Source organism: Balearica regulorum, chromosome 1, assembly GCF_011004875.1.
Source record: "Balearica regulorum gibbericeps isolate bBalReg1 chromosome 1, bBalReg1.pri, whole genome shotgun sequence".
In the NCBI taxonomy this organism is placed as follows: domain Eukaryota; kingdom Metazoa; phylum Chordata; class Aves; order Gruiformes; family Gruidae; genus Balearica; species Balearica regulorum.
This window is the reverse complement of record NC_046184.1, coordinates 167094046-167109230: the sequence shown is the minus strand read 5'-3', so window position 1 is coordinate 167109230 and position 15185 is coordinate 167094046.

The following is a 15185-nucleotide window of genomic DNA, read 5'->3' as shown; positions in this document are numbered from 1 at the left end:
ATTAAAATCCTACAGAATTTTAGCATAAAATTCAGTGTGTGTTTTTCATATGTGAAAACAAAAACTTTAATAAACTGAGCAGTTGAGTGCCATCTCAAAAACTAGAGTGTGTAAGTCTGGAACTCAATTTCTAGAACACCTGTAGAAAACAAGAAGAAATGACACGAAAAGAAACAAATATATTTGCAGGCCAGGAATGAACCAGATAGGTCATTACATCAAGTTTCATACAAATGATAAAACCATAATAAATTCCCTTTCATAAACATGTGAAAATAGATAAAACTATAAGATTTGGCTGAGGTTTCCTATGATTAGTTTTTGGTTTTTTTTTTTAAAATAAGGTTGAAAAAGGAAAATGGTGTTAAAAATCAGAAATTAAATCTTCAGGGTTAGTTATTACTTATTTGCTGTGGCATTTACTTCTAAAATATTTGTTATTTCAAAAACCAAAAATATTCCGCAAACCTAACTAGTAGATTTTTATTTTGAGGAAAACATTTCCTATTAAAAACCATACACAACACACATTCTGTAGTATAGGGTATGTTTACTTGTTTTCCTAGGAAAACATAAGTATACCTATTTTGTATTAAAAACTATTTTCCCTAATTTTCCTATTACATCTGTGAATAGAAGATAAAATGTATTTCTTCACTTACCTTGTAGAAGTATCTTGGAATAGAAGACCATTCAGTAATTTCAAATTATGCTGGGTTTGCATGGCAAGGTTTTGGTAGTGGGGGGGGCTACAGGGGTGGCTTCTGTGAGAAGCTGCTAGAAGCTTCCCCTGTGTCTGACAGAGCCAATGCCAGCCGGCTCCAAGATGGACCCGCTGCTGGCCAAGGCCAAGCCAATCAGCGCCTCTGTGATAACATATTTAAGAAAGAGAAAAAACAGTTAGGGAGGGCTTTTGCAGCCAGAGAGAGGAGTGAGAAGATGTAAGAACATCTGCAGACACCAAGGTCAGTGCAGAAGGAGGGGCAGGAGGTGCTCCAGGCGCCGGAGCAAGATTCCCCTGCAGCCCGTGGTGAAGACCATGGTGAAGCAGGCTGTCCCCCTGCAGCCCATGGAGGAAGGATGAGGGGGTGTAGAGATTCCACCTGCAGCCCGTGGAGGACCCCACGCCGGAGCAGGTGGAGACACCTGAAGAAGGCTGTGGCCCCGTGGGAAGCCCGCGCTGGAGCAAGTTCCTGGCAGGACCTGTGGACCCGTGGAGAGAAGAGCCCACGCCAGAGCAGGTTTGCTGACAGGACTTGTGACCCCGTGGGGGACCCACGCTGGAGCAGTTTGCTCCTGAAGGTCTGCACCCCGTGGAGGAGACTCACGTTGGAGAAGTTCGTGAAGGACTGTCTCCCGTGAGAGGGACCCCACGCTGGAGCAGGGGAACGATGAGAGGAGTCCTCCCCCAGGATGAAGAAGTGGCAGAGACAACGTGTGATGAACTGACCGTAACCCCCACTCCCTGTCCCCCTGTGCCGCTGAGGGGGGCGGAGGTTGAAGCCGGGAGTGAAGTTGAGCCCGGGAAGATGGGAGGGGTGGGGGGAGGTGTTTTAAGATTTGATTTTATTTCTCATTCCTCTACTCTGTTTTGCTTGGTAATAAATTAGATGAATTCCCTCTCTAAGTTTGGTCTGTTTTGCTTGTGATGATAATTAGTGAATGATCTCTCCCTGTCCTTATCTCGACCCATAAGCTTTTCGTTATACCTTTTCTCCCCTGTCTAGTGAAGGAGGGGAGTGATAGAGTGGCTCTGGTGGGTGCCTGGCCCCCAGCCCCCACCACACAACTTTATAATGGTGTCTGCTGCATATTAGAATGATCTAGAGGCATAATGCTTTGATGAATCAGTTTAGTTTATAGAGCTGGAATATCAGTAATGGAGGTATATTCTAACAGATAAAGTATAAGAATAGGAACACAATAATTTTACTTTTGTTTCATAAGTTGACTCTCCATGACTGCAAGAAATTCCCTTAACTTGCCCACATTGTTTTTTACCTTCTTACTGAGTGTGAAAAATAATGGCTTACTGCTTACCTGACAACAACGTTTTCTGAGGATTATTTACATCCTGACTGTGGAACTATTGCTTGCATTGGTGAATGTTGATTTACATCTTACTAGTAGTCTTACAGTAGTCTTACTACCTCCAGTAGGACTAGTCATTTAAGTAAGGAAGCAATCTCCAATGTTAAGAAGTAGTTCATATTTCCACTTACATGTGAACAGGTATTTTGTAGAAGATGTCATCCTGCAGTTACCAAAGCCTGTGAATAACCTTTTGATTTCAGCAAGTGAAATAATACTAATATTAAAGTTCTTGCAGATGAATTGCCAAGTGCTATTGTTAAAAATCCTCAAGGGGAAAAAAATTGACTTTGATTTTAATGACAGGCCAACTTACACTAGCTAACCTTGAAAATAGATCTACTTATGATATATGTATGTCCTTTGATTGAAATTGCATGATGGCTGAGTAAAAGTTAAATTATATAGTACAACTTTAAATAGGATTATTCTTATATTTAACCTATTCCCAGACAGATCAAAAGTCTCATTTAGTGATGTATAAGTGAATTACTTCACTAATATATGTGGGCATATAGTAGGATGTTATACCAAATATTTGATTAAAGGCTAAACTTCAGTACTAATCAAAATTTCATTACTAGTACAATACATTTTACAGCTTTGGCAGTTTGATTGATGTCACAGTGTTAGAAGTTCAATCCAGTGTGTAACTTAGGAGCAAACAAGTGGAGAGAAAAGTAACTAAGTGAAACCAAGCAATGCCTATGCTACCAAATAAGAGTGTCAGAGAGTAAGCATCCCAGAGTATTCTCATTGTCTTTTATACAATACTTGATATGAAAGAATGCTAGAAAAAAGGTAAAGCTAAAAGGGACTTGAAGACTTCACCAAGTGAAGTTCTACTGCCTATCTATTTTATTTCTAATATGTTTACCTAATGTTTCCATATTGGAGTATGCTACTGAAAACCACAAAAACCACCAGTCCAAGTAAACTGTCAAGTGAGGAACTGACAAAATGCAAATAAGGAATGAATTCTTTTTTGTAATTATTCTTGTAATAAACAATATGTCCCTTGCCTTGAACTCCATTTAATATAAGCTAAACTAACTGCTTCAGTTTTGAAGGCCAGAAGAGGAAGAAGGGAATACAAAGAGAGGGCTGATTGTGGCAAAAATTATGAAGCCTTTGACTGAACAGAGGAAATTGGTTCTTCATGGCACATGCACACAAAAATGACTGGGATAGGATGGCAGATCAAAGAAAACACCAGAAAACAATGGACTAACTTAACATCATCTAGATGTTAAGGAACAACACTAGGACCCAGGAAATACCATCAGATCCCAAACTTTCTTATGGTGCTATAAAACATCTGTTCAAATATTGCATGACTGTATAAAGTCACACCTCAGGTGATATTTTGTGTCACAGTATTTGTGCTCTGAAGTGGTATGTTAAACCAGAATAGAAATTTGTTCTCCCTCTATATATTCCACTGCCATCACCTCTTGCAGGAATCAGCAATCAAGTGAACTGAAAGTATTTCTAGCTAGCCTGATTGATGTCAGACATCAGTTGATGTGCAATGCATGAAAAGCTCAAATCTGGACATCTAAATGTAGATGTCTGCAACCTACACCAAAAATCCCCTACTGAGTTCTTGACTTTCAAATATGCTGCAAAGCATTTCTCTGAAGTTACTTGGAAAGGATTAGATGATTTCATAACATTTATTTTGTAGATTGTGATTCATAGCTCTAACTCAAAATTAAAATTGCAAATTTCATTCTATTGCAATAAAATAACAGATTTTTTTTGTCTTCAAAGCTTTTCATATTCTATCCTCTTCAATGCATCCTTCCTTTTGTTTTAATACACTGGTTATATATCATGTCCATTTCCAAAGATATTTTTATAACTGTTTCCCTACAAATGTACACGCATCTTCTTATACACTGTTACTTACAGACATTCCAGCTGATCTGTCTAGTGAACATAGCTACCTCTATTCCTTATATAGTAAATAATACAATACAAGCTTATACAGAGCTGAAGAGGAAAATGTTCAGAATACCGTCCTATGAATTGTCTTCTGAAGAACTCTTATTTCCCTATTAAATGTTGGGTTTACTGAGGGAAAAATTCTCTTTAGATTAACGTCAGACTTTGAGAACTCCTCTCATTTTCTATATTTGAAACCTAGTATCTTTTGAAAACCATATTAGTATTGGCATCACTTGGAAAGTTATCTCTACTTCTGTTTTTTTTTCATGCTTCTTTGGATTCCACAGTACTAGGTACTGATTGTTGTGGTTTAATCAGGTGTTAGGAAAACAAATAGCTGTAGTAAAATATGTAAGGAGATCTCATTGCATGAACATGATCAAAAGAAACCTGTTGCAGTTCCCTCCCACAAGGACAGTTTTAATACATATTTTTATGGTAAATGTGTTAGTATATATAATATATTAACTTTCTACTTCATGTATTCAGTATTTTAAGAGGCCAGTCATCTGAGATTAATGATTGAAAGTCTTCAGAATGTTTAATTTTTAGTAACAAAATATATGGTATGTCCACCTGAAATCTATGTACATTTTTTTTTGTTTTTAAACCTTCACTTTCTCTCAGCCTCATCTTTAACATATCCATAATAAATTCAAATTCCAAACCATTCATGATCCTTTGTATTATCTTCTTGCTACTGTATTGGGTTTGCATGGCAAGGTTTTGGTAGCAGGGCAGGGGCTACAGGGGTGGCTTCTGTGAGAAGCTGCTAGAAGTTTCCCCATGTCCGACAGAGCCAATGCCAGCCGGCTCCAAGTTGGACCCACTGCTGGCCAAGGCCGAGCCCATCAGTGATGGTGGTAGTGCCTCTGGCATAACGTAGTTAAGAAGGAAAAAAACTGCTGTGCAACAGCAGCCAGAGGGACGAGTGAGAAGATGTGAGAAAAACAACTCTGCAGACACAAAGGTCAGTGCAGAAGGAGGGGCAGGAGGTGCTCCAGGTGCCAGAGCAGAGATTCCCCTGCAGCCCCTGGAGAAGACCATGGTGAAGCAGGCTGTCCCCCTGCAGCACCTAGAGGTTGATGGTGGAGCAGAGATTCCACCTGCAGCCCATGGAAGACCCCATGCTGAAGGAGATAGATGCACCCAAAGAAGGCTGTGAGCCCGTGGAAAGCCCGTGCTGGAGCAGGCTTCTGGCAGGACCTGTAGCCTCGTGAAGAGAGGAGCCCACGCTGGAGCAGGTTTGTTGGCAGGACTTGTGACTCCATGCACCCTGTGGAAGGGACCCACGTTGGAGCAGTTCGTGAAGAACTGCAGCGCATGGGAAGGACTCACATTGGAGAAATTCCTGGAGGACTGTCTCCTGTGGGAGGGACTGCACGCTGGAGCAGGGACAGACTGTGAGGAGGAAGGAGCGGCAAAGACGATGTGTGATGAACTAACTGACCACATCGCCCATTCCACATCCTGTTGCAATGTTCAGGTAGGTAGAGAAACCGGGAATGAAATTGAGCCTGGGAAGAAGAGAGGAGTGGGGGGAAAGTGTTTTAAGATTTGGTTTTATTTCTCATTACCGTACTCTGACTTTTCATTGGCAATAAATGCAATTAATATTCTCAAGTTGAGTCTGTTTTGCCCATGACAGTAATTACTGAGTGACCTCTCCGTGTCCTTATCGCGAGCCATGAGCCTTTCGTTACTTTTTCTCTCCCTTGACCATTTGAGGAGGGGGAGTGATAGAGCAGCTTTGGTTGGCACCTGGTGTCCAGCCAAGGTCAACTCACCACAGCTACTCTCACAGCCACAGTTCTATTATAATTTCCATTCACCAAAAGGTTTTTTTAAATGAGAATTCTTCTAGACACTTCTGTTCTCTCAGCTGTTGATTTCCTTTTTTTTTTTTTTTTTCCATTTTGTCTCTTCCAAAAGGGCAGATCAATATCCTTTCTCCCAATTCTCATCATTTGTGGATTCTAGTTCTGCAATATGGATAACTCTTAAACTTGCATCCTTCTTTGTATCTTCTTACATTTAATATATTTGTTGATTCTCTGCACTCTGTCTCCATCTTCACCTGCAATCAAAACTTATTTTCTATGGCAAGATACACCCTATAACTTTGATTATTTGCAGTACCTACTTGTTTCTTTTTTTTTTTTTTTTTTTTTTTTTTTTTTAGGATATCTGATTAAAAACTCATGGGCAGATTGGTTTGCTTCTTAAAACCATAGAATAATCTGGGTTGCATGGACCTCTAGGTGTCTTGCAGTCCAACCCCATACTTAAAGCAGAGCCAACATGGAAGACATTACTTAAGGCCGTGTCCAGTGGAGTTTTAAGTATCTCCAAAGATGGAGTGTCTACATCTTCTCTGAGTAAATTGTTCCAATGTCTGAGCACCCTCATGGTAAAAATAAAAATAAAGCCTATATCAAATCAATTCCCTTTTTGTAAGGATGCCTGTTGGCACAACTATTACTATGCATATCTCAGAAGACCCTAGCTCACTTCTCACTATATCTTCCCATCAAGTGGTTGCAGAAAGCAGTAAGATCTCCCCCTTAGTTTTCTCTCTGTGAGACTAAATAAACCCAAATACTTCAGCTTCTCCTTGTGCATCCTGTATAACAGGACACTACCATGTCAGTGGCCTCTACTGGACTAGTGCCATTATGCTAATGTCTTGCACTGGACATGTGAAAACACAAAAGAATACTCCAGTTACGATTCTGCCTACACTTCTGCTAATAGCTAGTGTAGCCCAGCACAGCTAGTTTCCTTTGTCAAAGTGCACTGCTGACTTATGTTCCATATGATGTCCACTTGGGCCCTGCATCTTTTTCCACTGAGTTTCTTGCAATCCAGCTGAATTTCATCCTATTATCCCATTATCCCATTTCTCCAGCCTGTATTGGTCCTCCTAAATAGCAGCCCTGCCCATCAGCCTGTGAATCACTTCCACCAATTTTGTATCATTTGCAAACTTGCTGATAGTTCATCCTTTTCCATCATCCAGATTATTAATAAAGAAATTAGCCTCTATACTAAGCTTTGAGGAATGTGAACAATAACTGGCCTCTAGATGGACTTCATACTGCTATTCACAAACCTTTAAGACTGACAATCAAGCCAGTTTACCACCTGTCTTAATATTCACCTATCCAGTCCATATATGACTAAAGGAATATCTTGCAAGACTGTGTTAAATGCCTTGATAAATTAAAGCGAAATGACATCAGTGACTCTTTCATTCACTGAGACTCTCATTTCCCCATAGAAGGCAGTCAGATAAGTCAAGTATAAATTACCCTTGATTAATCCATATTGGCTAATGCTCATCACTTTCTTTTCTTTTACATGCTTGGAAATGATTTCCAGAAGATTCACTTCAAAACCTGTTTGGTGACTGAGTTGAGGCTGACCAAACTGCAGTTCCTCAGATCCTTCTTGTTTTTCTGCAAGATGGGCATGATGTATGCCTTTCTCCAGTCATCAGGTCATCAGGAAACCCCTGAACATCATGACCATTCAAAGATGATGGAAAATAGCCTCAAAATGATCCCTCCAAGTAGCTTTTGGATGCATTCTGCCTGGTCCCGTGCACATTTCTAATTTGCTTGATCCATGACTTGATTTACCTCTGTTCAAAGTAAAGCTCCACTCGCACAGACTTGTCCCCTAAGCTCTGGGATCTGTGAGGCCTTAGGGCAGACCTAACTAGTCAAAACTGAAGGCACTGAGTACCTCAGCCATATCTTTGGTCGCTAGATCCCTTGTCCCACAGAGCTATGAGACTCTGTTTCCTTATCCTTCCTCTCACTACTGATGCAGACATAAAACTCCTCTTGCCCATCATATCGCTTGCTAGTTCCAATTCCAGATGAGTTCTGGCTTTCCTAATTCCATCCTTTCATGCACAAATAATGTTTATATATACCTCTTGAGTAGCTAATCTCCTCTACCACCTCTCACCTACTTCCTTTTTGTGTCTGGGTAAACTTACTATTTCATTTGTTCATCCATTCTGATGTTCTCCAACACTTGCCTGATTTTTTACATTTTGGAATGGACCAATCTTGTGTTTTAAACAAGTTATCCTTGAAGATCAAGCAGAAAATGCAATAAATATTTTTCTCTTCCTTCAGTTTTATCATTTGGTTAGTATACTTCTTCAGGTTACTCAGATTTCATACTTGCAATGCCTGTATGAAATGACTTTTCTCATCCTTCACTTCTTAATCTTCCACCTTCTTCTGTACCCAAGTCTCTGTAAATACATGATTTCAGAAAGAGATTTCTTCCAAGAAATAACGGATATGATATGATTGTACTTTCTCCCATTCTGTCACTTTTCTCTTCCCTGCAAGTGAATCTTCATGCCCTGTATCTTTTCCTTTTTGTTCTCATTCAGTTTTGCTTTAGGGTTTTTTCTTTGACAACAGAAAGATTTTATCATCTTAAAAAAAAAAGTAGTGATGACTGAATTTGTTTAAGCCTGTTTAAAATTGCAAATGCTGCCACACTTCCCTTTCACTTGTAAGATAATTGAATATGTTGTCCACAGTTTCTGTGTAGTTTCTCTTTTAATACCATCCTAGACAGTCCCATCTGACTTCTCCTGCTTCTCAGCTATTACATCAAATGTCTCATTACATCTTTTTGGTCAAATTCCAGAACCATTATGACATCTTTATCTTACTTGAACTATGAACTAGTTTTGTAATTGAATAGATACTTCTAGAAACTGTATTCCCCTTTAATTTCCATCATTCATCATTTAATCATCTTTGTTTCATCATTCTGAATTCCCTCTATTCAGTGTTCCAGGATCACGTCTTGAGAATTCTTCTAATTTCTTTCCTCAAAATTACTAGTGTTGTTTTTTGGGGTTGAGTTGGGTTTGTTGTTTTTTTTGTTTTTTTTTTTTTTTTTCAAAAAAGTCTTTAGGCCTTATCCTTCCTCACTCATCTCTAATTAATTTCATCCACAAAATTACAGTCACTATGTGTATGACTTGCAAATCTCTTTCTCCTCAGCATGGGCTATTTTTGCTCAAATTTAAGTGTCAGCTTCTCTGACTGCTTATTTTGAATATTTAACAACAGACTTTTGAACAGTCTTCAATGATTCTCTGAGAAAACCACACTTGAACTTTATTTTGTTTTGTTTTTAATTCGCAATCAATGTAAACAATACCATAGCCTTATGTGAGACTTGGACATGTAAACCAGGTAACTATTTTGATTCATCCTAAGCCTAAGTACGTAGTGAAAATAGCCTGATACTAGCCTTTACAAGTTTTGCTCTTTTCTGACTTGCTTTAGGTTACTGTTACATTCACATAGTCTTTTCTAACCACTGTCTATCCAGAATAATATTGTTAAGACAGTATTCTCAGCATGTCACTTTCCTATGTCAGACTTCTCTTTGCATACCTTCATATCACTCTCCAATAGTGAAACAACTATGTTCTTACTTTCAAAGTCTCTCTCTAATCTCCATCTCACAAATACATACTCATTCTTTCTTTTGAAATAACTGTTTCATTTCATACCAGGAAGAAAAAAAATGAACAGAAGTAATTTACATTTAAAACTCATCATGGGTATTATTATGACACGTGGTCACATGAATTCTTAAAATCAAAGGCCTTATTCAAATTTGGGACAATACTATTTTTTTTCATTGTTTGTCTGAGCATGTTTTCCAGTTAAGTACATCCAAAATCTGTTTAGCTATCAGCCGTTTGAATGTTCTCATTGAGGAGACACTCCCATATACTCCCAAATATCCATTTTCTGTGGGGTATCAGCTGACAGTGAAATTTTATATGGTGACCCACAAAAGGACGTTTTAAATTGCAACTTATTGCAACTGCTGAACATACGAGTAATGTGCTACAAATATTTTTTTAAGTCGTCAAAAAATCTTGATATCTAAATTATTATTTTACTTTCACCAAACAAAAAGGGAAACTGGTAAAACTGCCCATGGTGAATTAGCTTTATATATTTTTCTGACATCTGCATTGGGAAGGTTTCAACCCCAGATTCGGATCCCCAAACATGTATGTTTAGTTGCCTTTAGAGCAGATCCCATCATACTAAGGTAGAAATCTGTATTTGAACACATGCATTATTCACAGGAAACTTTGTCTTCATTGAATCCTAAGGGCTCTAAAATGCAATTCCCTTAGAAATATCTATATTAGAGGTGTTTAAAGTGAAATATTTTAATCTAGAACTGAATCTCATGATTTTAGTTAATTTCTATAATTTCTACGTGACGGCTACCATATATATAGACGGACTTAATCCAACTGGGAGGAAACAATCACGTGCAGAGAATGAATAATTCCTGCTTACTTTCATGGTTGTCATGAGATGAAATTAATTACCTTGCAGTGCCTGATTATTTGAAAAAAAAACCCAAAAAACTAAACAACACAACAAAACAAAAACACCAAAGAAAAACAAAACCCACCACAACAAAAAAGCAAACACCCCTCCCCCCCAAAAAAATTCCCAAATGAACCAACCAACCAAAAAAACCCCAACCAATCAAACCCCCCCCCACTTAGATGATCTAGCTTAAACTTGGACAACTACAATTTAGAGAACTAGGGTTCAATTCAGTAGTCTTAATATATATTTCTAGCATTATTTGAGATACATTAGGATATCCTGTCTGGCCTCAGCTGCTGCTGAACATACAAATAGGTCTCCTGAAGATCTTGCATCACAGCTGCCACCCTTCTGTGGATTTTTTTAGCTGTTATAGGTTGTCTCAAATGGCAGCTGAATAAAATCCCTAAAATGACTGAGAAAAGAGTGACAGAGGAACATATCTGACTTAACAGCCTTGTGCAAAGGCACATATGACAATGCAACTTACATACATACTAATATAGCTATTTAAAAAATAATTTATGAAAGAGAAATTTAATTTTTAAATTTATAGACAGCAAATGTAAGTTTATATACAGTACCTAGAAAAGAGATGTTGTTATTTGGAAACACTGTATTGTTCAATTCCAGTTGCTGCAGAACAGAAATAAATTTAGCAATAAATTTTTTTCACGTTTGGCAAGTACCTATGAAATGGCACTTTATATATCAGGTATACTCAATGACAACTGGTAGTTCAGTTCAAGATAAACTGCAGTTTTCAACTGTCACAACTAGAAAGAACACATTTTTATTTTAATTAACTTTTTCTTTCTTGGATTGCACAGTAAGTTTTTACTTCATGGCATACTTCATGGCATATCTAGGTAACTTATAATACCCTGAGACTGTGACACATTTTGATAGATAAGTTCTTTAAGGACCCTGAAGGTGCAGGATAACAGGTTTGACAAGACTGATGAAAACATGAGTCTAGACCATTTCCATTTAAAAAAAATAAAATGATGACTTAAAAATAACTAGCAATATTAGAGTAAAAAAAAATAATTGCCTAAAGGCACTTGGGGAGTTAAAACCCCCAATATTTGAGCTGTGCTATCCTTGTTACCAGGTCTTTCAAGGTGTAAGGGAATTTTACTTTGCTACCATCAAGCTTTGAAGAGCGGTTCCAAAAACTAAAGAAACAAGAGGAAGAACAAATTAAAAAATAATGAATTTCATAACTCATAATTTAAATAAGAAAACTTATTAACAGATATTACGTAACACCAACATCATATAAAATCTGTACTATCACATTGCTTCAAAAGGTGTTTGTTTGTTTGTTTTGTTGCATGTCATTATGACTTAACAATAATTTGCATTTCAATTTGTAAGTACAGAATATGGAGAGATTGCAAATTAGATGTTCTGGAGAGGAAAGAAAAAGTCTGGGGCTATACTTTACCATTCGCTGAATTTTAGTAAAGGATGTTTGTTGAAAAAAAAAGTCAAATATTAGATGTGTGATGTATAAAGCACATGAAGTAGCCTTCTCCCCAACCTGGCTTTAGAAGGCCTGAGCTGGACTATCATGTCTAAATTTGTCACTTCTGGATGGATACAGATGACTGGAAAGGGATTAAAGAAGAGCACCATGAATGAATAAAGATTTTATAAAATGTGAATGAAAAGAGATTGAATGAATCCATGCCATTCTGTCTAGAGAAAAGAAGACTTGGGAGGAACATAAAAGCAACTTTCAGATCTCTAAAGGACTGCTGCAAAACAGAAAGGAACAATTTATTTTCCACATCTCTGCTGCACAGTGCAAAAAAAGGAATAGGTTTAAACTGAAGCAAGGCTTCATGTTAGAAATTATGAATATCTTTTAAACAGCAGGATCAAACATGGATGTTTGATCAGTGATCTGGGGTCCTGGAGAATACATAGAGGAAAAAATACTAGGAGTGTTAAAAATGTGCTTTATTGATCTTGTCATCAGGGCCCTAAAGGATTAGATGGTTTTATAAAGTCCTTTCCAATATTATTTGTTGAAAGCTTGTTTTAAGACACAACACATTCAGTTTCTTTCAAAACAAATTATTTCACAGAACTGTTTGATTTGAGGTGTTCTGTGTTTGTTTGTTTGTTTGTTTGTTTAAAAAAAGCTTACCAATTTTTATGTCTCTCGTCATTTATTACGGTCAGTGTGTCATACTGACACTTTAAGCAACCAACTAGATATTAAAGGACTTGCTAGGATGTAGAATTTTCCACTGACATTTTAAAGCTACAGCAAATGATTTACAATGCTTGTTAGTGAAAAAATTAATGTATAAAAAACCCCACAACTTTTAAAATTTTCTAATATTCTGGATTCTAGACAGCTGTGACTTGCTTGTTAATTTGATTTGTTGTTTTCCATTGCTCTGCTTGTTTTTTATTATTATTAGCAATTTTTGCTAAAGCTAGTAAATTTAATTTTCTATACTACTATTTGACTTGTACACTGTTAACATGAAACATTTATTAAGGGGTATCCTGAACTCTTTCCATATAGGAATATTTATTAATATGGATCTCTTCATTAATTATCTGTGGGTAGAACTAAACGTGTTTTATGAGATTCTGTAGAATTCATTATCACAGACTGTATCTTGCCATCTCTTCATTTTCAAAACAGATCTTATCCTTTCACATCATAATCTCAAATAATGATTTCTACTTTTCTCTTTCATAACACATGTAAGAGACACTTCTTCAAATTCTTCCTAAGTGTGTGTTTCAGAATCTTCAGAACATAATTACGCATAATTACAGCTATTACTGTCAAGGCCAGTGTAGTGGCAAGAGGAATAAAAACTTCTCCCATTAAATTCTTCTAATAGCTTCAGTCCATGTTGCTGGAATCCAGAGACCAAAGCACTGCAATTATGATATTTGTGCTAGCAGCATAAATAAATGAAGGTTGAAGCAGTTCATACTGCATTTCTGAAGTGATAGAGATACTGTTTGTCCAAATGATCATCAAAACAGAGATTGTTCCTGAAATACACTGTAACTTCTTATAATCAAATTGCAGAATATTTGAATTTCGAACACTCTTAGCTGGTCAGTGATGTAAAAGTAAGTAAAACTAATCTGCAAATAGATGCTGATGCCTTTTTTACATAGTTAGAGATTTGAATGTACAGGCCAGCATCGAAGTTTTCCCATGGTTATACATCATAGCAGTCGGATCATTCACTTAAGGTACCCACTACATTTCCAAAGGTGTGCAGACTCATCAGAAATATGCCAAAGAGTGAGTGTAAATTGAAGTATTGAAAACAGATTAAAGGTGTATATGTCCCTTACCATTTTATTATTAGTGTTTTCAAGTTGCTTTCATTTCTCCTTACCAAACTGACTTCAGTACATTCAGTGGTTAATATTTTGTGGGACTCTTATCTGTATGCCAACCAATGTAATGTTGGAATACTGTTTTTAATGCAAGACCTATGTAAAATAAAATATTTTGCAATTATTCTTTCCAAAGGAATGGAAAGTTCTCTGATCTTTTTCTTTTTTCTTTCCTTAAATTCTGTTGTATTAAAGATACATTGTTGTTACTTGCAGAGAGCTTCTCAAATAATAGGATGGTAAAGCCTTTGTGATATTTCATGTCCACATATACCTGGTTGTGAATCTAAAAGATGAATAGCATTCAACACACTACACATAAATTATTATCTATGCTCAGAATTCAGTCTTATCGCATTGCAATTATATTTTTTCTATCACATCATATCTCTTTGTTCTTACAAATCTCTTCCTGTATGTTTCCAACAAAGAAACAGAAGATAGCAGGGAAAAACAAAACAAAACAAAACAAAACAAAAAACCCCACCAAAACCAAAACCAAATCAACAAAAACCCCAAACAAACAACCCCAACCTTACTATCAAAGTCTTCAAGACATTAAGGATTAATCCTTTAATCAGCAGAAAATCTTGAACCACTTATAGCAGTTACCATGTAGGTCTAATTAACAATAGTGTTAGCATATGGAATGTCACTAACCTTGTAGGATGAAGGAGTAGCTCAGTTATTAAAATAGAATACCATAAGTGTAAGTAGCATGTCAATCACTGAAAGTTATGAATCTGTCCAGAACTTTCCAAAGGAGCAGACCATGAGCACCAGTGGCAGCCAGTTAGGTGCTGAGTGAATATGAACAGGACAGTAAAAAATCAGGTGTCCTCTACCCCATTCAGTAACTGACAGTGCCTGGGGTCAGCCAGGGAGATAACTCCCAGGACCCCAGGTCCTGGTCCAGAGCTCCACACAGCATGGCTGGAGTCTTTACCTGTATCTGCCCAACTTCCTTCTGCACTGTATCATCTCTCCTATTGAACAGCAAAATCGTGTGATTCATAAAATTGCATATGTTTGTGATTAAAGTGTTTTGGTATCTGAGATCATTTAGTCTCCCCACTGTCATTTGGCAACTGTGACGCAAGAGAAGTGCCCTTGCTGTCAGACAACAGAAGCCAGTCTCTTTTTTCTATGGTCCCTTGTATGACTGGCAAAAAATGGAATAGTTGCAGCTGGAAAAAAAAGATGTGAAACTTGAATCTACAGTTTCTCTCTGAACTTAAGTACCTCTTAATTGTAGATTCCTTTTTTCCCCGTTGGAACAGTTCCATTTTGCCCAGTGAACCTTTGCGTATTTATACAACAAGAAAATGGGGCAGAAGAAATATAAATCTT